This window comes from Pseudorca crassidens, chromosome 16 (assembly GCF_039906515.1).
Source record: "Pseudorca crassidens isolate mPseCra1 chromosome 16, mPseCra1.hap1, whole genome shotgun sequence".
Classification (NCBI taxonomy): Eukaryota; Metazoa; Chordata; class Mammalia; order Artiodactyla; family Delphinidae; genus Pseudorca; species Pseudorca crassidens.
This window is the reverse complement of record NC_090311.1, coordinates 19,252,698-19,273,372: the sequence shown is the minus strand read 5'-3', so window position 1 is coordinate 19,273,372 and position 20,675 is coordinate 19,252,698. Positions and strand designations below refer to the sequence as shown.

At 44.8% G+C, this 20,675-nt stretch overlaps 1 protein-coding gene across 4 annotated transcripts in view; it reads left to right on the top strand.

Moving 5' to 3' along the window:
• Positions 1 to 20,675, top strand: part of RBM20 (RNA binding motif protein 20) — a 216,924-nt gene that overhangs the window by 131,182 nt on the left and 65,067 nt on the right. The window contains exon 1 of one of the 4 annotated variants that reach the window (XM_067709436.1): positions 5,624 to 5,820. The exons of the other annotated variants lie outside the window; for them this stretch is intronic. The gene's annotated coding sequence lies outside the window, so the exon portion shown is untranslated. Of the gene's footprint in view, positions 1 to 5,623; positions 5,821 to 20,675 lie in introns of those variants that run through there. 4 annotated transcript variants of the gene reach the window in all.

The following is a 20,675-nucleotide window of genomic DNA, read 5'->3' as shown; positions in this document are numbered from 1 at the left end:
CCTGACAGGTACGTAGGACTGAGGCCATGGGTCCAAGCCAGCTTCCGGGGGTTGAGCTGTGACCCTGCCTTTTCCCCTCGGTTCTGCCTGGCCGTCTGCAGTGAACTCAGAGCTCCCCTCCCCACCCCCAAGCCAGCAGTGGGAAAGGGCAGGAGGCTGCGGACTTTGAACTGCGGCATGTGCCACGAAGCTGTCTTGATGCTGGCGACCTTGATCTCTCTAGTGAGGAGTCTGAGGTCATAAAATGCGCCGTTGTTGACCCCTGAGCAACGTGCTGACCCCTGAGCAACGTGCTGCTTGCTCTGCCTGCTTTGTACAAGTGCCTTCCCGGTACAAGTGTGAAAACGCACCTGGATTGTGCGCTTGGCCTTCATGAGAGGACAAACGCGGATGCCTTGCTTCTCCAGGTGTCTTGCCCTTACCTTCTGGCATATGGTTCTCCAGGAGAGAGGTGTGTGCTCTGGCAAAGAGGCCGTGATAGACAACTTAATATACAGGAACTCATTAGAAGGTCCTTATAAGCTAGATGGGGCAGTATCTGCCCAACTGAATTCATTTGTCTCTAAAAAATTACTTTTATGCCCTGAAAAATAAACATGTTTATTAGAGAAAAATTGGAACATTTACAAAAGGAGAAAGGAGGAAACAGTTACCTGAGATTCTACCATCTAAACACAGCCACTCCTGTTAAAATTTTGGTGTGTTCTTTAATATTTTTTCTTCCTACCTAAGGGTTATTTTGCCTTTTACATGTCCGGAACCATAGCATATATGCAATTTTGTGCACTGGCTTTTAATTTTTTTAATTAAAAAAAATTTTTATTTATTTTTATTGAAGTACGTTTGATTTATAATGTGTTCATTTCTGATGTACAACGGAGTGATTCAGTTATACATATACATAAATATTCTTTTTCATATTCTTTTCCATTATAGGTTGTTACAAGATATTTAATATAGTTCCCTGTGCTATACAGTAGGACCTTGCTGTTTATCTATTTTACATATAGTAGTTTGTACTACTAATCCCAAACTGCTAATTTATCTAGATCTCTCCTCTGCCCTTTCCGCTTTGGTAACCATAAGTTTGTTTTCTATGTCTGTGAGTCTGTTTGTTTTGTAAATAAGTTCATTTGTATCACATTTTAGATTCCACATATAAGTGATGTCATATGATTCTTGTCTTTCTCTGGCTGACTTCACTTAATATGATAATTCCTAGGTCCATCCATATTCCTGCAAATGGCATTATTTCATTCTTTTTTATGACTGAGTAATATTCCATTGCATATATGTACCACATCTTTATCCATGCATCTGTTGATGGACACTTAGGTTGCTTCCATGTCTTGACTTTTGTAAATAGTGCTACTGTGAACCTTGGGGTGCGTGTATCTTTTCGAATAGAGTTTTCTCCGGATATGCCCAGGAGTGGGACTGCAGGATCATATGGTAGCTCTATTTTTAGTTTTTTAAGGAACCTCCATACTGTTTTCCATAGTGGTTACACCGATTTACATTCCCACCAACAGTGTAGGAGGGTTCCTTTTTTCCCATACTCTCTCCAGCACTTACTATTTGTAGACTTTCTGATGATGGCCATTCTGATTGGTGTCAGGTGATACCTCATTGTAGTTTTTATTTGTATTTCTCTGATAATTAGCGATGTTGAGCGTCTTTTCATGTGCCTGTTGGCCATTTGTATGTCTTCTTTGGAGAAATGTCTATTTAGGTCTTCTGCCCATTTTTGATTGGGTTGTTTGGTTTTTTTTGTTATTGAGTTGTATGAGCTGCTTGTTATTTTGGAAATTAAGCCCTCATTAGTGGCATCATTTGCAAATATTTTCTCCCAGTCCATAGGTCATCATTTCATTGTGTATATGGTTTCCTTTACTGTGCAAAACCTTATAAGTTTGATTAGGTCCCATTTGTTTATTTTTGCTTTTATTTTTATATCTTTGGGAGACTGACCTACAGAAACATTGCTGTGATTTATGTCAGAGAATGTTTTGCCTAGGTTCTCTTCTAGGAGTTTTATGGTGTCCTGTCTTATATTTAAGTCTTTCAGCCATTTTGAGTTTATTTTTGTGTATGGTGTGAGGGAGTGTTCTAACTTCATTGAGTTACATGCATCTGTCTAGCTTTCCCAACAGCACTGGTTTTTAATTTTACATTACATAGCAAGTGGACCGCAGACTTCACGTTTCATGGCCACATGGTATGCCCTTAAGTTCCTGTGTGCTTGGCACTTTGGGTGTTTTGAGCCACAAGGACTCTGTAATGGGCTGGAGGTCACACACTGAAGCCAGGTGCAGACCCCACGTTTCCCTCCTGCCAGGTGAGAGTTCCTTACACTCAGTTCTCAACCTTCCACGGCCTTCATCCCTCACCCATGGGTTGTATACCCCTGTCAGGTGTGTCTCTTGTTATGTTACTGTGTGTAACCCCTCGCCCACCTTCCACTGAGGGTCACTACACCACCCCCTTTGGCACGTCGCCCCAGGAGTGGGGGCCAAATCATCCCCTTCCATCATGTCACCTCAAGGAACTCATAGTCTCATAATAAGTAGCAGCATTCATCTCGGCCAGATTTGCCTTCTGCTTCTCCCAGCCCAAGGTCCACCACTGAACCCTTCCCATCCGCTGTGTTCATGCTGGCTCTGTAGCAGGAGAAAGGATTAGCCGAGAAAACAAGGACAGGCTTGGATGTCCAGCCAACGGCCTTGGGCTGTGGTGCTCTGGGAATCGCTGCCGTCAAGGTGGGTGGATGGTGAGTCTCCTACCCCTCCTCTTCCCTCTCTGAGCTCTTTCCTCCTTTTCAGGACAGGCTTCGTGGGTATGGGTTCACACAGGGCCCTTTGCTTAGAAGGTTTAACGCTCCTCTGCTGCCATCTTGAAATTCTTAACAATTTTTGAACAGTGATCCTATATTTTCATTTTTCACTGGGCCCCGCAAATTATGAGCCCGTCCTGCTCTTATGACACTTGGAACACACCTTACCTGCAGCATTCATCTTATTTTACTCTATTATTCACACTTACAACTCACCTTGCACACCGGAAGGTGTTTTAGTGGAAGGACAAGGCCTTTGGAATCAAGCAGACCTTTTTCAAAACACCACATACTGACTTTGGGACTTCGGGTAAGTTACCCAGTCGTTGGCGCCTCAGTGTTCTCACCTATAAAGTGGGGATAGTGATCTTATTTTTTTAAGACTTGTGAAGATCAAGAGAATGTGTGGGTAGTGTAATGCCTTGCATATCCACCCTCAGTATTACCTCTTGTTCCTCCTTCCCTCCTTGCCTGGCCCAGTGCTGGTATACAGTAGGTGCTCAACATATGCTCACTACATTTCAGTTTGTGATGGTCAGTTTGTGCCTCTTCATTTCCAAGTGGGGCCAGGGTTTGCGTCCTAATCTCTGGGTAAGAGCTAGGACTGCACCATCACAGGGGCTCATTCTAAGGACTGACTTTCCTTCTCCTGGGAATTGCATTCCAGGCCATGTATAGGGCACTTTTTTCCTTAATAATTAAGTTCACCATCAGTGTATCATGCTGTGGAGCTCACAATTGCACATCCTCAGCCGGCGCTGATTGCCCCAGGCCCTGGGCTGTTGGACACACACCTTCCTCCATAACCCTGGAGGTAGGCACAGTCCTCGTCCCATTTCCTGTGGCCGCCTGCGCTGTCTGGCTCCAGGGCCTGCGTTCTTAACCACACACCACTGCTTCTCCTTCGGGACAAGCGAGGGCAGAGGCTTAGATACGGGTTTCGGGAGATGTGTGTGGTGGAGTGCCTTTTAGTAAACTCTTATTCTAAGAAAGTCCCAAGTATAATGAAATGAGACAGAGACAGAGGTAGGGCAAAATGTTCAATGGTTGGTTGGAGCCTAGCCTTGTGCCTTGGGGAGACCTAGTAGATCATGGGAGGGGCCCAAGGCCTGAGCAGAAGTGCGGCTGTGGCCAGGTTGGCTGGATCCCGTGGGTCAGGATCTGGGACTGGCGCTTTTAGGTGTCTGTGACTGAGTGAGCGGCAGAGAGCCAGGGTGCCTGGGGCAGCCTGTGGGCTGTGACTAAATTAGGAAGAAAGAGCCCTCAGGCTCTCCAGGAGCTCAGTGGGCAAGTGGGCGGTGGACTGGCTTTTGGTGGGCAGTTGGGAGCCGTCTGTTCAGACAGGCTTCTCAGTGGCTGCAGGAACGTCACACACTGAGTCCTAACAGGAGGGCAGCCTCCCTGATGCTGGTGACCATCCCCCACCCCCCCGCAAGGAGTCTCAGTCAAATAGGAGAATGTTGTGAGCTTTAATCTCTAGTCCTTTCTAAGCTCTTTCGGGGAGGTTTTGCCCTGTAAAAGGTGTGCCCTCCTGAATAGTTTTGAGAGGGTGTTATACTGGATTGTGGCCATCACAGATGAACATCAGATGGTCCGGACAGGGCACAAAGGGGCGATGGCTGCTCTATGTAACCTGGCAATTAGGTACCTGCAGACAGCAGCTTTTGACTTAGAAAATCACGTGAAGGTTTAGTTGGTTTGATTAAGTATGACAGTGTGAGATTTGGAAAGAGAAGGGGAAGAAAAGTGGCAGGAGAACGATGGCTCCGGAAGAGAAAAGTGAGCAAGTTCCTAAGTAATTAAACTGTAAGTCAGGCCAAGCCCATCACGGGACCCATGAACTTCAGTCAGTGCCTCACAGAGAGGGGCTTCTTGGCTTTGTTTTCTTCTCTTCCTTTCTTTCCTTCTTCCTTTTTTTTTTTTTTTTTTTTTCTTGGTGTCATATTTTTGGCAAGACTTTCAGAAGTACTTAGCTGTAGGATATTTTCTCAGCTGCAGCACTGTTGACATCTTGGGCTGGTAATCCTTGCTTATGGGTCTGTCCTGAGCGTTTAGGATTTTAGCAGCACCACTGGCCTCTGCCCAGTAGACACCAGTAGCGCCCCCAATTCTGAAACAAAATGTCTGCAGCATACCCTGGGGGAAATTCTCCCCCAGTTAAGGGCCCCTGCTTAGAGCAGAAGGCAGCCGGTTTTTCCTGCTGCAAAGTGTTGCAGTTACTACTTGGGAAGGTGAAACGGTGGGTCACCTCACCCCATCTCTTCCTGCTCCAGAAAAATATAAAAAAGAGGGGCCAGCTGTTCGGGAGTTTTGCGGGTTAGGAGTCAGTGTGACCGTGCTGTCTGAGGTGGCTACATCGCTAAGGGTCCTTATGGGGTCCTTTGGGGGACCTTCAGGACTAAATCGTCACACGTGAAAACCCACAGTCAAAGACAAGCAAGTAAACAAACAAACAGACAAACCACCATCACCACCACCACCCACCAAAAATAGGAAAGTAAACCAGGACTGAAGGCTTTGGAGTTTTATTAAAGATGGACTCATGGTTAGCACCAGACTCCCTCCTTCCGAAGCGGTCTCAGGAGTCCTGTCTGCATAGAGCTGGCCTGGGTGTTGATATGTGAAGAGGCTGAGAACATGTGGCATAAACATCGACTGATATTGTTTGCCATTTACACTCAGCATGTGTAATGCAGCAGGAATGGCTCCTGGCGGCATGTGACTGCCCTTCCAGCCGGGTGCGCGGTGCCTGGGACCTCTCTTTCTCTTTTGCCAGCTCCCTCGTTCATATTCCCCCTCCTCTGCCCCTTCCCAGACTCGGGAGGGAGAGTCTAAGTGGACGCTTGTCATGACTGGCATGCGGAAAGCTGGTAGAATGTTATTGGAATTTTCTAGGGAGGCACATGCGCGACACCCAAAATGATTCCCGGCTTCAGTGGCCTCAGGTGAGCGCTCCATGCCAGGAGCCCTGCTCTTTTTTCCAAAAGGTAAGGTTGCATGACGTCATCCTACCTTTCCCCAGCCCAAGCAGGAAATCAAGGGTTTGGTGGGGTTTTTTGTTTTTTGTTTTGTTTTGTTTTGTTTAATTCTTTACTCCGGGCAGCACTTCTGACCATGTTCTTGGCGCTAAGCATTTGTGCATGAGTATGCTATTTGCCTGTATCCCCACCCCTTCCTGTTTAAAAAAGTTGTAATAAATGATTCACAACAGCAGGGTAAATGTGACCTACAACAGCTCCTCATGACCCCAGTGAAATCAGCGATCCCAGTATGAAGGAAGTGTAGATGCTTTTTTTATGCTGGTTACTAAACTCTTTATAAAGAAAAGTCGTACGGCTACGGGAAAAGAGATTGCATTAACACCAGATCGCATTATCACCAGATCGGAGGGAATGTAAGGGGACATTTTCGAAATCCTGAAATCTTATGAATAATGGGGGTTTCCTAAGGTTGAGGTGTTTTGTGTTAATTGCTGGAATTTGTCTATGATGGAAAATGAACCTTAAGGCATTTGAAATGTCTCATATCTGTTGAGTATAGAGGCAGACTCATGAACCGGAGGGGAGTGCTGTGTTAGGATTCATGAGCAGGAATATTTTGCCGGAAAAGAATGCATGAAAGTTGCTTCTGAGCACCTCTGAAGGAGCCGTGATATGCATTTCAGCAACTTTAGGGATCTTTAAGTAAATTACATGTCAAAATACAACTATTTGAATAGTCCCCAAGCAAGCAAACAAGCAAGTATATAAGCTTCTGTCATGAGGTTCAGGGGACGTATTTGGACATGGATGTGATGATCTGTTAGCAGGCTCAAGCACAACCAAACGTGACTCACCTCGTTTCTTTATCTGATGCAATTAAAAGTCGCTTTGACATATTCGGGAGAGGAATGCTGGTTCTCTGCTTGCAAGCGTGTCAAAGTAAATCCACACTCTCGTAAAATGGTGTGTATGATGTATCTTACATCATGGGAATGTTTTTAACCTTAAAAAAATCCATGTGTAGCTTTGCCATTGGTTTCTGCCTTCCATGTGTTGGAATCTTTTTTTTTTCCTTTCTTTTTTGCACGTTTTTGCCAAGATGTCAGAAAACTGAAGGGGAGAGGTTAATACTTTCACACAGTCACCCCTCCCCCACATGCATACACTAACAGCTGCCACGTATGATTTTGTGGAATTTGATATTTTGAACGAAATGACTTCCTTATTTTCCATAGTAATATAATAATCAATTTTACTATAGAGAACTGTGTACATGTCAAGCCTCGGCTGCCCCTAATTAGCAATGGGGGTAGCAGAGGAAAGGGCTGGAGAGCAGTTTTGAGTGAAAAGCCAGCCATCAGGTTTTAACCATTCTTTTTTTGCCTCAGCCAAGGCAGTTCTCAATCTGCTTGGATCCGAACCACAGGTTTAATTTGTGGCGATTTGAGAAAATATCTACAAGGGCATGTGCACGTGAAACCGAGATGGGCCTGTCCCTCTGTGGCTGCTTTCAGTTTCCTCTCCACAGTAACTTTCATACGACCACCGCTTTGCAAAACAGAGGCAAAAGCCAGAAGTCACCTATATAGAATATTCTCTGCCTTGGGTGGCACCTGTGTTTAGTTGGCTGTAGTCATAAAGGTATGTTTCTTAAGGCACCAGAAACTTCCATCTACTTTCTCGAATAAATAGTTACATGGTGTTTTAAAAAGTCCCAACCATAAGATTCTCATTTACTCTAAGGAATTTACTCTAAGGAATTAAAAAGGGCACATTCCCAGCACATGCACTGAAACATATACCTCATATTCCACGATGAATCACTTAGCATATTCTGCTAAGGTCTCTGTTCCCATAGGCCTAGAGACAGTCGTAAATTCAAGTGAGTTGAATAGGTGTTTGTTCAGTGCCTCTAATTTGCCCGGCCCTGAGCCAGACAGACACTCAGGAATTTGAAAGATTTTAGGATGTGGATGTCTTCAAGGAGCTTATAATTTAGAAGGCAACAGTCATCCCCCAGCAAACCTCACCCGGCTTCCTACAGCAGGAACTGTATATGTACTCTGGGGCAGTCTTGCCACAAAAAATATTTTTTGAACTGTGTGAAAGACACTTCAGTATAGCTAAGAAATATCGACGGATCACCCACCGTGTTTGTGACCCTTTGTGGGCATATAAAAAATTCAGTGTTTATTCTTAAGTATAATTTAAGACAAATGGTCATGCTGTTTGTAGTGACAAAAACGGCTTGTGGGGATCAGAGTAATGAAGAACAGATTGATTCTATTCCTTTAGAAATTGGTGAATCTCAAACTTTGTTTCACAATGTCTCCCGGGTAGCTATTAAAAATTCCAATGCCTAGGGTGAAAAGGAGTCTCCGGAAATGGGACCCAGTACATTAAATGGGCATCAGTACATTAAAAAACACCTCAAGTAATTGCAGTGCCATTGAAATCTAGTGATATAGATGATTTTATCAAAGACTTTTTTTTTTTTAAGCCTAGGGTGAGTTGGAAGGTGGACTTTCTCATGATGATGTTGCTTTTGACTAAAGAACTTTTGACATTCTGCAGTCTGATTCTTCTGTTCTCTGTGTTAGTGAACTCAGTGTAAATGGAGGCATGTTTTCTTCCTGTTCAACAAAGATAACATGACACTGAGCCAGTCAATCTACCAACTAAATTACCTGAGGTTTGTGAACCTTGAGTGTTTTGATTCCAGGAGGCCAAATGTTGTTGAACATGTGGGCTGAGTCTCTTAAAGGAAGATAGGTATAAGAATAATCACATTTTTCCTTTGCATGGAAAAGGAAGCTCCTTCCTGGGGTACTGCACAACTAGTAGATAGAGGCGGCTCCTAAAAAATACAGCTGTTACTAAATTCCTTATAACTCACCATAGATTCTTAGAGTTGGAAGACTGGTTCAAGATCATCTAGTTCAGTGGTTCTCAAAGTGCAGCATCAGAAGCACCTGGACTTGTTAGAAATGCAAATTCTCAGGTCCCAACCCAGACCTCCTAAGATAGAGACTGGGGTGAGCTCAGCATCTGTGTTTTGAAACTTTCCTGATGCCCCTGATTTTCCTGATGTTCTGATTTTCAACACTCGAAAATCACTGTTCTGGTTTCGCCTTGTTATTTCACAGACAGATCGAAGTGGAGATTAAGTGCCTCTGAAGTCATCCAGGACTAGAGGAGCAACAGAGGCTAGAAACTCAGCTCTCTCGGGCTGAAACCTGTCTCTACACTGTGGCCAGATCATCCTTGCTTTTCCATGTGTCCATAAATAACAGCTTTAGAAAAACACGCACCATCCTGAAATCACAAGGCATAAAGGAACGTTAAATGTTATCTCATCTGACCCTCCCATTTCACAGATGAGAAAACTAAGGTCTGCAGGGTAAACTGACTGCAATAAGATGTACGATTATTGGTGACAGAGCCTGTCTAAGAAGGGGGTCTACTTAACAACCAAAGTAGTGTCTCTCCTGGCCTCCTCCCCAAATACCCCACACTGCCTCTTCAGTTTCATGTGGACTCCTAGTATTTGGCTTAAATCACATTGATTAATATGTCCAGGTAATAATCAGGCAACTCTAGGAAAAGACCAGCTTTACTGAGCGAGAACTTAAATTCTTTAAAATTAATCTAAATTTTTATTTTGATTTAAAATTGGCTTGAGTTTTATAATCATCCTTGTACATTTACCAGAAAAATCTCAGTGGTATAAACTACTGAAAATAAAGTTTAGAAAACATAGGGACCATTCCTGGAACATGTGTTTCATTTCAGAATCATGTAGATTAGGCACATATCTCCTCAGATCACACACTGAAATTGCATTTTCTTCAGACTTAGTTAAAAGGAAAAATGTGGCAACAAGTCTGTTTGTTGAATATTTTAGAATTTTATCCTTGATGTGGTGGTGGTATTTACATAATTTTGACAGTGTTCAAAGACAGAGTCTAATCTACATTCTCCACGGAGCTTCATCTTCAAAGCCTTTTAGCCGCGTACACATGGCACATTTAGCTAGGAAAACAAATTGAGAATGTGATACACAGCTATTATCTCCGCACACACACACACACACGGAGCAGGTGTGTACATGTATAGATGTGTTTATTGGCTCCACACACGTACTGTGTACCAGGCACTGTGACGTGAAATGGCCATGTAGTTTCTGGCTTCAAAATGACCGTTGGGTGTGAGGACATCAGATGCGTGATGGAGTAGACAATTAGTAGCGAGGGTGGTAGGGGTTAGAGTGTAACTGAGGCTTAGCAGAACGGCGGGGCATTGTGGGGGCTCACTGAAGGGGCACGAGCACACACTGGATGGGGGCAGGAGTCAGAGGAGGCTGCCTGGAGGAGGTGCCATCTAAGCTGCATGTTGAAGGATGGTAGTTACCCAGGTGAGGGAGAGTGGTGGGGAGGTTGTCCAGCTGCAGGGAGCAGTATATTGCAAAGGTGCTCGTGTGCCCATTGTTCTTCCCTGGGGCTGGAGTGGCCTATAAACCCCGAATTATTTCATTTGCTTGTATAAACAGTAACATTTGGCTTCACAGAGAACTTATATAGCAGTTTTAAAATATACATTTCAACTTTTTCTTTTGGCCACGCCCACGGCTTGCAGGGTCTTAGTTCCCAATCAGGGATTGCACTTGAACCACAGCAGTGAAAGTGCTGCAGTGAAAGCACCAAGTCCTATACGCTGGACCGCCAGGGAATTCCCTTAAATATACATTTCAAACAGCTTCTTAAAGAAAACAGCTTCTTTTTCCATCCCAAAAGACCCTGATGTTCCCTGGAAAAGTTTGTGCGTTGAGAGGTCACCATATCTTATGTCACTGAGAAAACAGATCTCTCCTAACCCCTGGAAGTGAAATCACCCACCTTGATTTCAGCCTGCACAAAATGAGTGAAATTCTGCGTGAATTTCCTGAAGAATTGTGTCTCAGGCAAACCAACTCCAGTCCCGAATGGCTCTGAGCTGCATTTTACTGTGAAAGCTGGTTCTGTCTGTGGCATGCTTCGTAGAGGAGAGCGTCTTATGGCGAGGCGCTTTTAGTATTTCATTCACTTAGTCTTCACGGACAGAGTTGAGAGCCTCTCCTTGTGTAGAACTGCCTGCCCAAGAAAGGAGGGTTAGAAGAAATTAAATTATTTCATGCTGGCTGGACTGCAGCACATCTATCTGAACCAAGATATATATAACAATTATAGTATAACAATAGTTTCTTTAAAAGCATTCCCAGGAGCTTAAAATTAGTTCAATTTGTAAGTAATGATAATAATAATAATTCAGTATTATTCAACTGCTATTATTATCATCACTGTGCTTTGCAGAACACCTGTACATCATGTTTGATCTTTGTAACAGCTAGCAGGGTGGACATTATTATCTCCGTTTGACAGACGAGGAAGTTAAACTTTAGAGTCATCAGATTTCAAAGGTGGAAGAGGCCTTGGAGATCCTTTCATCCAGCTTTCTCATGTTACACAAAAAGGGAAGTTGACTGACATGTAATCCCACTGGGAGTAAATGGCGGCTGTGGGAACTGGCCTGGGTCTTCTGAGTTCTAGCTCGCCAATTTCTTCACTCCACCACACTGCTTTCAATCTTCAGTGTGTGAAAAGAAACTTGGAAGAATATGCATTTGTTTCTTTAAGGGAAATGCTGAAACCAGTCTTACATGCTGTTTTATGAGCTCATGCAGGTACAGAAAAAGTCTCTTACTTTTATAATTTTTCTATATATAGATGGGTAAACTGACAGATATATAGATAAATAGATATACACACATATGTAGATGTTATTGGTGAGATGAAGGTGGAATTAGGCAGTGTCTCAAAGTAGGATATCAGCTTTATCTGTATAATTTTATTTTTTTGATAAAAAACATCTGGGCCCAAAATGCCCATAATGGTAGCATTTGTTAATTTGGAGTGATGAGCAATTAATTAGTAAGTATTGGTTATATTGTTTAGATTTTTGTAGTTTTATAATTCAAAACAAAACAAATATGAATATGAAAAATAAATTACCACCTACAATACCATCGTTTTATAAAATAAAGGATATTTTAAAGAAAGAAAATTGGTACAGAAGGAAGGAAAAGAAAAAACAAAGCTAATATCTGGCTCTTGGTGGTTAAGTTGACGTTAATTCTCTCTGCTTTAAGTCTTTTCCTGTTATGACACTAGCAGGATGTGTATTCTTTTCTCTGCAGTTGCTGCATTATCAGGTCTCTTTTGCACATTTTGAGCACTTCTAATAACTCCGGCAGGAAAGGCAGGCCCTCTCTTGTCAGTTATAAAATCACTAGCTGCCCCTTTGTGACTGCACGTCCCACAGGTTCCTAGAATCTTATTCTGACTGATTGAAGTGGTACAGAGTGCAATGGACCAAAAGGCTGGTGATCTGGTATCAAATGTGTTATTTAACGTCACATCCTAGATGTGTTAACTAAACTTACTGTGGTGATCATTTTGCAGTATATACATGTATCAAATCATTACATGTGTACCTTAAACTTGTACAATGTTATATGTTAATTATATACTCATAAAGCTGGAAAATGATAAATTGGGAGAAAAAAACACAAAATAAAGGAAATAGCTTTATATTTAGTACCTTTAAACAAACAACTCCCCCCCAAGCAAAAAAACTGCACCCAAGGAAGTAGGTACAGGAATGTGGTTTTAGAAGCTCCCTTTCATGAATGTGGAAACCGAGGATAGGAAACTGGCCTTACGGTAAAGAGACCCTCATTCAAGTCCCAGCCTAGTCCCTGGATGCCCTTTGGTGATTCTTCTGACCTTTCTTGGTCTCACTCAGTCTTCTTAATATAAACTGGAAATGGTCATATTTGATTTACCTACCCATATGGTTGTCCTAGAGGTCAGATAGCCAATGAGGTGAAAACACTAAGACTCCAACTAAAAAATATGAAACAAAAGAGAGATGATAGGATTATCATTGCTGTTATGAATCCTTCCAAGAGGTGTCATGGTGATATGAATCATCATATGATAATGTCAGGCTAAAACCCAAACATGGGATAATGCCAGCATGAACCCAGTCATCTCAAAATTAGTCACAGAGGCCTCTCAAGTGATAATCCAGGAGCTCTCTTGTTACCAGGAAGACAGCACTGTCAAAAACGTGTGTGATCTCACTCTTCTCCCAGAAAGAAGACTCACCTGTTGCATGCTGATGGGGACGGTACACCCTAGTGCCTGCATGAGCCCCGAGGAACGAGGATGAGCGCTGGCTTCCAGTCCCAGCTCTCCTCTATCTCGCTGTGTGATTCACATGTTATGGCAAGTCCTTTGGTTGATTCACATGTTATGGCAAGTCCTTTGGGCTTCCCTTTTTTCCTCTGTAGAATGAGTGTGTTAAACTAGTCTCTGAGATCTCTTCTTGCTCTTAACACTTGTGATAATTAGCTACAGGGTAAACTTCAGCCCCAATATTACTGTGGTATCATCATCGTCATCTTTGTAACCTGACACTTAGGACTGTTCCCTGTGGTTCATATCCTGACCTAGCTTCTGAGAGTGTTACAGCGAGTTGAGAATTTATGATTTGAGGTTCAGCTCCCAGGAGGCAATGGAAGGGCAGGACCCAGCAAAGGCCTGACCCTGAGCCTGAGCCTGACCCTGACCCTGACCAGTGCACTTGATTTGATTTGGTTGCTCCGTAAAGTGTGAACAAACCTGGAAAACCTTCTCTTGCCTGGTCATGAGCTCTCTCACCCGGATGGTATTTTGTATCTTACCATGTGAGAAGAAATGGCATATTCATTGGGACTGTGTGGAAGTAAATTTAAATTCCTGATTGTGTATCTTGGACATTATGGTGCTTACTGAAAATGTGACCGGTCCTGTTGGGGTAGGTGCCACCATGCTCTGAGCTGCGGTTCTTGGCTTCTGCTTCTGGATGGCCAAACGTTATCAGGCCAGAGCTTGCTGTGAGTCCACACACATTCATACCACTGAACTTCAGCTGCGTCCTTGCGTTATTGCATGGCCTTCAGATCTACTGTTGACTCCTTATCCAGTTCACCAAGCAGCTGTGGTAACGCTCTGTGTCCCCCCAAGTGCCAGTCCGCACTCCTGCTCTCTCCTCTCCCAGCACATGTCCACTCTATTTTTTTTTTACTTCCTTTCTCTCTGTGTTTACATCTCTTTGTATTCTCTGTCATCCATCTCTGTCTGTCTTTGAGGAAGATTTGTCACTCTGCCTTGGCAGAGCTCACCTGCCCTTTGCCCTGATGATGACTACAATGACGGTGATGGTAGTAATAGTAATGGTAATGACAGTGGTAAGAAGTCTAGTAGTTGTGCCGCTCGCTGCTGCATTGGTTTAGCGACTGATTACTGTGTGTAGGAGCTGTGTGGAACAGTTTATGCCTACCCTGTCATTTAACTCTCAGAACAAACCTATAGCTTAGGTTACAGCTCAGATATAACCATCTTTGCTTTAATAATGAGGACTGAGGCTGAGAGAGAATAAGTATTTGCCCACAGTCACCAGCTGATACGTGGCAAACTAGAATTCATACCCAGGTTGATACAAACTCTGAAACCTGTGCCCTTAGCCTCTGGGCGATGCCCCTTCCCATCCCCGCCCCCCATGTGTGATGCAGAGCTCAATCACATCGGTATGCTTGGTATTCCATTAATATGGCTGAATCGATTTTACCTCTTTCTACTCTGAATCCTAGTGGCAATGAGATTATCTCCGAGGACGTGAGTGACAAATATCACTTCCTCTGTAGAGGAATGTTTTCTGAAAGGGAAGAGTGTGCTGTGATCACACAGAAGATGTTCTCTTTCCAGTAATCTTCGGCCAATGCCACATCCTTACGTCTGTACGGCACAGTTTCCAGAGCGTTCTGACAACTCCTTAGTGAATCCCGCATCAACCCTCATAATGTAAATGAGGAAAGACTGTGACTTCTCTTTTCATAGTTGAGGACGCTGAGGCTCAGGGAGGTAAGGTCTGTTGTCCACTGTGACTCAGTTGACAAGCGCTGAGTTACGACTGGAACCCAGGATGCCTGATTTCCCACCCTGGTTCGTACAGGGCAGCCCACAGCCCAATATGTACACTTACCTCTCCTCCAAGTGAAAGAAGACCAGAGAACCATCATATCTGTAATAAAGAACTTTTCCTCCTGGGGGATAAATGAATGCCTTGCATAATAAAGCCAGTTCTTAGTACAACAAAAAATGGCTTGTTAGGTGCTGAGGAATGAAAGGCATGGCTTAGAAACTGCTCCCAGGTGAGGGCCGAGGCATTATGTCCCCTCTCACGGGAGCACCTGTGTGGCCAGAGCCGGCTCTCCAAACCTGTAGAAAGTCCTGCAGCCCACACCCTTGCGGGGCCTCTCCCCTGGCACCCTATTCATACGTGGCCTCGTGACCACGGTGCGGGGCCCTTAGTCCACGGAGGATGGAGGAGCGTTCTGTTTCCCGAACCTCCAGGAAGCAGGTCTCTCTGGTCAGCAGATACACCAAAGTACCTGCCCGAGCGTCCCCTGAGTAACCCCTCGCCTCCAGCCACTGGGTCCGTATGGTCATTCTGCTCTGCAGAAGGAGCTGGGGCGTGACAGGGAGCTCTTGAGTCAACGTGAGGCCATGGAGGGAACCGTCTGAATTCCATGCAGGTGGTTCAAGGAGGTTGGCTTTCTTTTTACATTGTTATTTTTATTAAGCACATAAAGGAAATGCATTGGCTTATGGAAAGAAAAGTCCAAGCAGATCCAGGGGAAGCCGGCATGAGGCATCCCTATGCAGACATTTAGGAGTGGCCTGTGCCCCTGTCTCCAGGCCAGTGTCTTTGGGTGGGCTTTATTCTCAGGCATCCTTAAGTGGTGGCTTAAATTCTGCCAGTTGAGCAACCTGGCCGTGGCCTGACAAGAAGACAAGTGTCCCTCTCTTGACAGCTCCAGCAGTATCCAGGAGTGTCCATTCCTGAGCCAGTCACTGTGGCCAGGGGCTCTGACTGTCCAGGACTGGGTCACATTGGGTGGGCATTACTATTCTTCTTGCATAGATGAGAAAATTCTGAGGGTTGGAAAAATTAAGCGACTTTCCCTCATCATACAACCAGTAACAGGCAGACGGAAGCCGGGTCTCTGACCACAACTCACCCTATTGCTGCCTTTCACCAACAGCTGATGCATCTTTGCATCTGTACGTTGATTAATAAACCCAGAATGTTTGCAAGTTTTTGTTCAGAGTTCAGGGAAGGCCCTTGAGTTGGCCTTTTCTTTCACTTGTTACATTTCTGTGAAATGTCTGAGGCTTGAACCACTTCCTGGTGTACCTTACTGTTTTGTGCTTACCTCGGAACATTCATCCTCTCTGTGTTGACCTGTCTCCCCTGTGGTTTCGGGAAGATTTCTCTTTTTCCATCTCTAGCACCTTTGCCTGGCACAGAATAGATGCTCAGTCCCTGTGGGCTGAATCAAACTCGTGAAGCCCCGTTGGCCCCTTTGCTGGAGTCTGTTTCAGAGCAGAGGCCCTGCGGCCCGTCTGTGTCATGGGTACCCTCCCTTCCTTTCAGAACAGGATGGATTATGTCACAAAACTCTTGCTGAATTTCCAGCACCCCGACTCAAACTGAAGAAGGACAGTGCCTCACTTCTTGTGCCCAAATACTAATCCATCATGACATCCTGCTGGGGACTCAGAATAAAATGTGAAAGAGCTTTGGGACAAAGAGTGAGGGTTAGAGACAGATGTTGGCTGTCCCAGGGGGTGCAATATGTCACACATCCATTTGACACTATGGGATTAAACCATTAGAAACAGTGTTCATCTGGAGCTCCTAAATCTCCCAGTATTATAAAGGCAACTCGTTCTCCTTTATGTTGTATTTTATTTCTAAAACTCTTGAGAGAAATTCTGCTTTAACTGAAAAACAAAACCAAAAAACAAACAAAAAAACCAACTTTCTAAGTGAGCAGGGAACCAAAGTTTTTAATGTAATTACTCGCTGTGAATTCCTTTTTTTTTTGCACTGTGAATTCTTTGTTACAATTAACGGCTCAGGAAAGGAAAAGAAACCTCAGCCCTGGGGGAAGTGAGCCTCATGGAGGCCTGGATGGATCAGAGCGGCTGTGCTGTTTCTTTTGCAAATGTGGACCAGCCCTCTGTGGGGTTGTGTGGTAGGTATTCTAGCTCTGTGCCGGATGCCCAGGTCATGTGCCTGACTGGGCTGCACTCCCTCCTGCCGAGAGATGAGGTTTGACCATATGACTGCAAACAGAGCTGCTGCACAAGACCTAGAAGAAGAGAGGATGTGGCAGGTGCATAGAACCCTGCCCCCCACCTGTTCCCCAGACAAGGGGGCATCCCTGCTCTCACTTCTGGAGCTGACAGGGGTTCCAGAAAGGGCCTGTATCTCTGCACCTCCCCAGGGCTCAGCAAGTGCCTTGCATATGGAAGGTAGTCAGCATCTCACTGAACAGAGGGGAGGACCACAGGGAAATATGGGTGGAGATGATAATTCGGTGATGAAATAGATAGTTCTGGAACTTAAGGCTTTTGGAGGCAAGGCTATTCTGTCAGGCACTAGAAGCTGGTTTGAAAGCTCTGGGTTTTCATTGAGGTTTTACTGCCACCCAACTGTGTGCCTTTGGGCAAGTCACTTTCTTTGTTAATGAGAGGGGTGGATGACTTGATCGCTAAGGGTCTGTAATTCTCCCAGGGTGCCATTGCTCCAGCTGCTTAGAGAAATGTGAGTCGGAAAAGGAAGAGACTTCTGGGTTTTTCTGGCTCTTGGCTAAGTTCCCAGAGGGTGTTCAGATCCTGGGTCAGATGGTCTGTGCTCCCCAGGATCTCTGGGGGCAAGAGTTCATACCAGAAAGATCCAGCCAATGTCCCCACACCCACTGCTGCCTCTCTGAGTGGAAGCCTCTTTTGCATCTAATTTTCTTGGTGGATTTTATAAATTTCCTATTGCTTCTGTAACATGTTACCACAAATTTAGTAATTTACAGTTAAATTTAAATTTCTTACAGTTCTGGGGATCAGAAGTCTGAAATCAGTCTCACGGGGCCAAAGTCAGGGTGTCAGCAAGGCTGGTTCCTTCTGGAGGCTCGAGGGGAAATTTTGTTTCCTTGTCTTTTCCAGTTTCTAGAGACCACTTGCATTTCCGTGGCTCACGGCCCCTCCCCCTATCTTCCAAGCCAGCAGCATAGCATCTTTTCTCCTCTCTGACTCTGCTTCCATCCTTACATCTTCTCTCTCTGACTCTGATCCCCCTGCCTCTATTTTATAAGGACTCTTGTGATTACATTGGGTCAACTCAGATAATCCAGGATAATCTCTCCATCTCAAGATCCTTAATTTAATCACATCTGTACAGTCCCCTTTACGATTTTAGGTAAGATTCACAGGTTCTGGGGATTAGGATGTAGAGATATTTTTTTTGTGGGGGGGTGTTCATTATTCAGCCTACCACAGGGATTATCCATTTGATTTCAAAACCTAGATTTGGACAGGGAGTGAAAGTGTTGGAACTCTTGCTTTGGAATGGGGAATTGTAGACAGCTCCCTAGGCCGGTGGCTCTGTACCTGAGTGAAGTGTAAGCTGTATACAACAGCAAAATCCATTTGTTTTCTGCATATATTTAGATTCTCCTTCCTATAATGCATCCATTATCTTCCTTCTTCATTCTGTTCGTGGCGGTTACCAAGTACCCACCAAGTGCGAGGCAGTGTGCCCGGAAAATGCGAGAATCTCCGAGACGTGCTCCCTGCCCTGGTGGAGCTTACGTTTAGTGGAGGGAGAGAGGCACATAAGCAGTTATTTTCAATATAAGGCAGTGATGTGACAGTGAAAAACCAAGGAAGACAGAAGGGTGACCTCTGTTCTACCCTTTAGGGTAGACATGCCCCAATTTTTGGCTCAGAAGTATGATTGTTATATGCACCTGAATTTTAAGTTATTAATGCTGATAGGCTAAGAATTTTAAGGCTTTTTATAAGTAGGATAAAGTGCCTTTTCTTTTTTATCGAAGGGTCTTTGGTTCATAAAGTTATCTAGCTCTGATGATTCATGTGCAATCACTTCCATTCAAGGTTGATTCAAGTTAAGGACAATAGGAATTTGCTAGGCAAAGCAGAAGTTGGGAAGAAAATCTAGCCAGTCTTCTTAATTCATGCTGCATGTGAAAGAGTAAACTTCTGTAACCTGGACTGTCCTCAGAAAAGCACTCGTTTCCCGTGGCTGACCTACAAATACCCAGCGAGGTTGGCTCTCCTAGTTGGAAAGACGGCTCTTCCTTGCGTGTCCTTTCAGAGGCAAAGGGGAAACTCCAGCAAGAGCTCCCTCCAGCCCAGAACACAGTTTTAGAAAACACAGTTGACTTCTCTGGGAAAAACGGAACCAACCTTGTCCTACTCTCTCATGGAAACCAAGTTGGCACCTCATCATTGCCTTGTTAGCAAGGACAGGCTGCGTTGCAGGACAGCCCTGGTAGGTAAGGGTTGGCACTGTGTGGGCAGGGTTTTGAGTTAAGCTTAATTGCTCCTCCAAAGCTCAGCTACTTAATACTACACAAGTAGGAATCTATCACCAGACTCTAGAGCACCCTCCTTTTCCTTTCATATTCTTGCCTACGTGGACAGTTAGCACTTCCGCAACTCTGCTGCTGCCATGGTTTGTGCCCGGGCCACACTGGGGCCACCAAGGCTTGGCTGCAACCAGCACAACTACCCAGAGGAGAAAAGGTCTGTCACGACCTTTAACCAGCCCCCCAGTATCTTAAAACGCAGCCAGCCTGTGTTGTCCTTGGAGCACAGCAGGGCTGCCGGCTGGGTGAAGGTCCTGTCTCTTTAATGACTTACAGCAAATTCTTGATCTCTCATAGAATGAGAAAGAGTAAGACAAAGTCGTTTTTGTCTGGCTGCGAAGTGTGTTTTATACTTGAATTTGAATGTGGGTGTGCCTAATGTTCTGAGAACTCACTTCAGGCAAAACAGTGAAGCAGGCCATGAAGAAGTCCTCGGGGAGGGCTGAGGAGCTGTGTACTTAACCACTTGCGCCCCTTCTCTTCTTTGCAAAGCCTGGCTGGGGTTTGACTCCCTGGTCTGTACTCACCAACAATGGGTATTCGTTAAGTAGATCACCTAATCTCTCTGAGCTTTAGGTTCTTGCCCTGCAAAACTGGGGTGAGGTTACCCATAGCCCATAGGACTAATGGCGAGATCCCATGAGATAACATAGGCAAAGCACTGGCCACACAGTGTCGCAGTAAATGTGAGAATCTCTCACACTCACCTGCCTCCCCCACCTGCCTCCCCTCATTCTCTCGGACCAATGTAACGCGCCAACCCAAAGTGGGAGAGGAGTGACATGCCACATACCTCCCTTTTTTCCCTCGCCTGTCCCTACCTCTGGCCCTTCTCCTTTGTTTCATTGTCATCAGACTTGTATGGGACAGAGCATGTGACAGTGGACACCTTGTCTAAAGTGTCCCAGCTTTGCAGTTTCTATCCCACACTGCCGTAGACATGCTGAACGTGCAGCCTGGCCTGTCCATGGCAATCCCAATCTCAATTGCACGGTCCCGTTCTTCCCATTAAAATGTCCTGAGAATTCCAGTTTATCAACATCCCGAACACATTTCCTGATTGCACCCACTCCTCGGAAGGGGACTTTAAGACCAGGAAATATAGGGTCTTACAAAAGAGCCATGACAATGGTAACCACGTGTCCCAGATTTTCTGGGAAAGTCTGTTCCCTTTCCAGTCCACGGGTCCTGATTTTTGGTCTAGAAAACACCGTAACCAACCAACAGGGGTCACGTGAAAGGCACGTGTCAGACAGAACACCCCCGA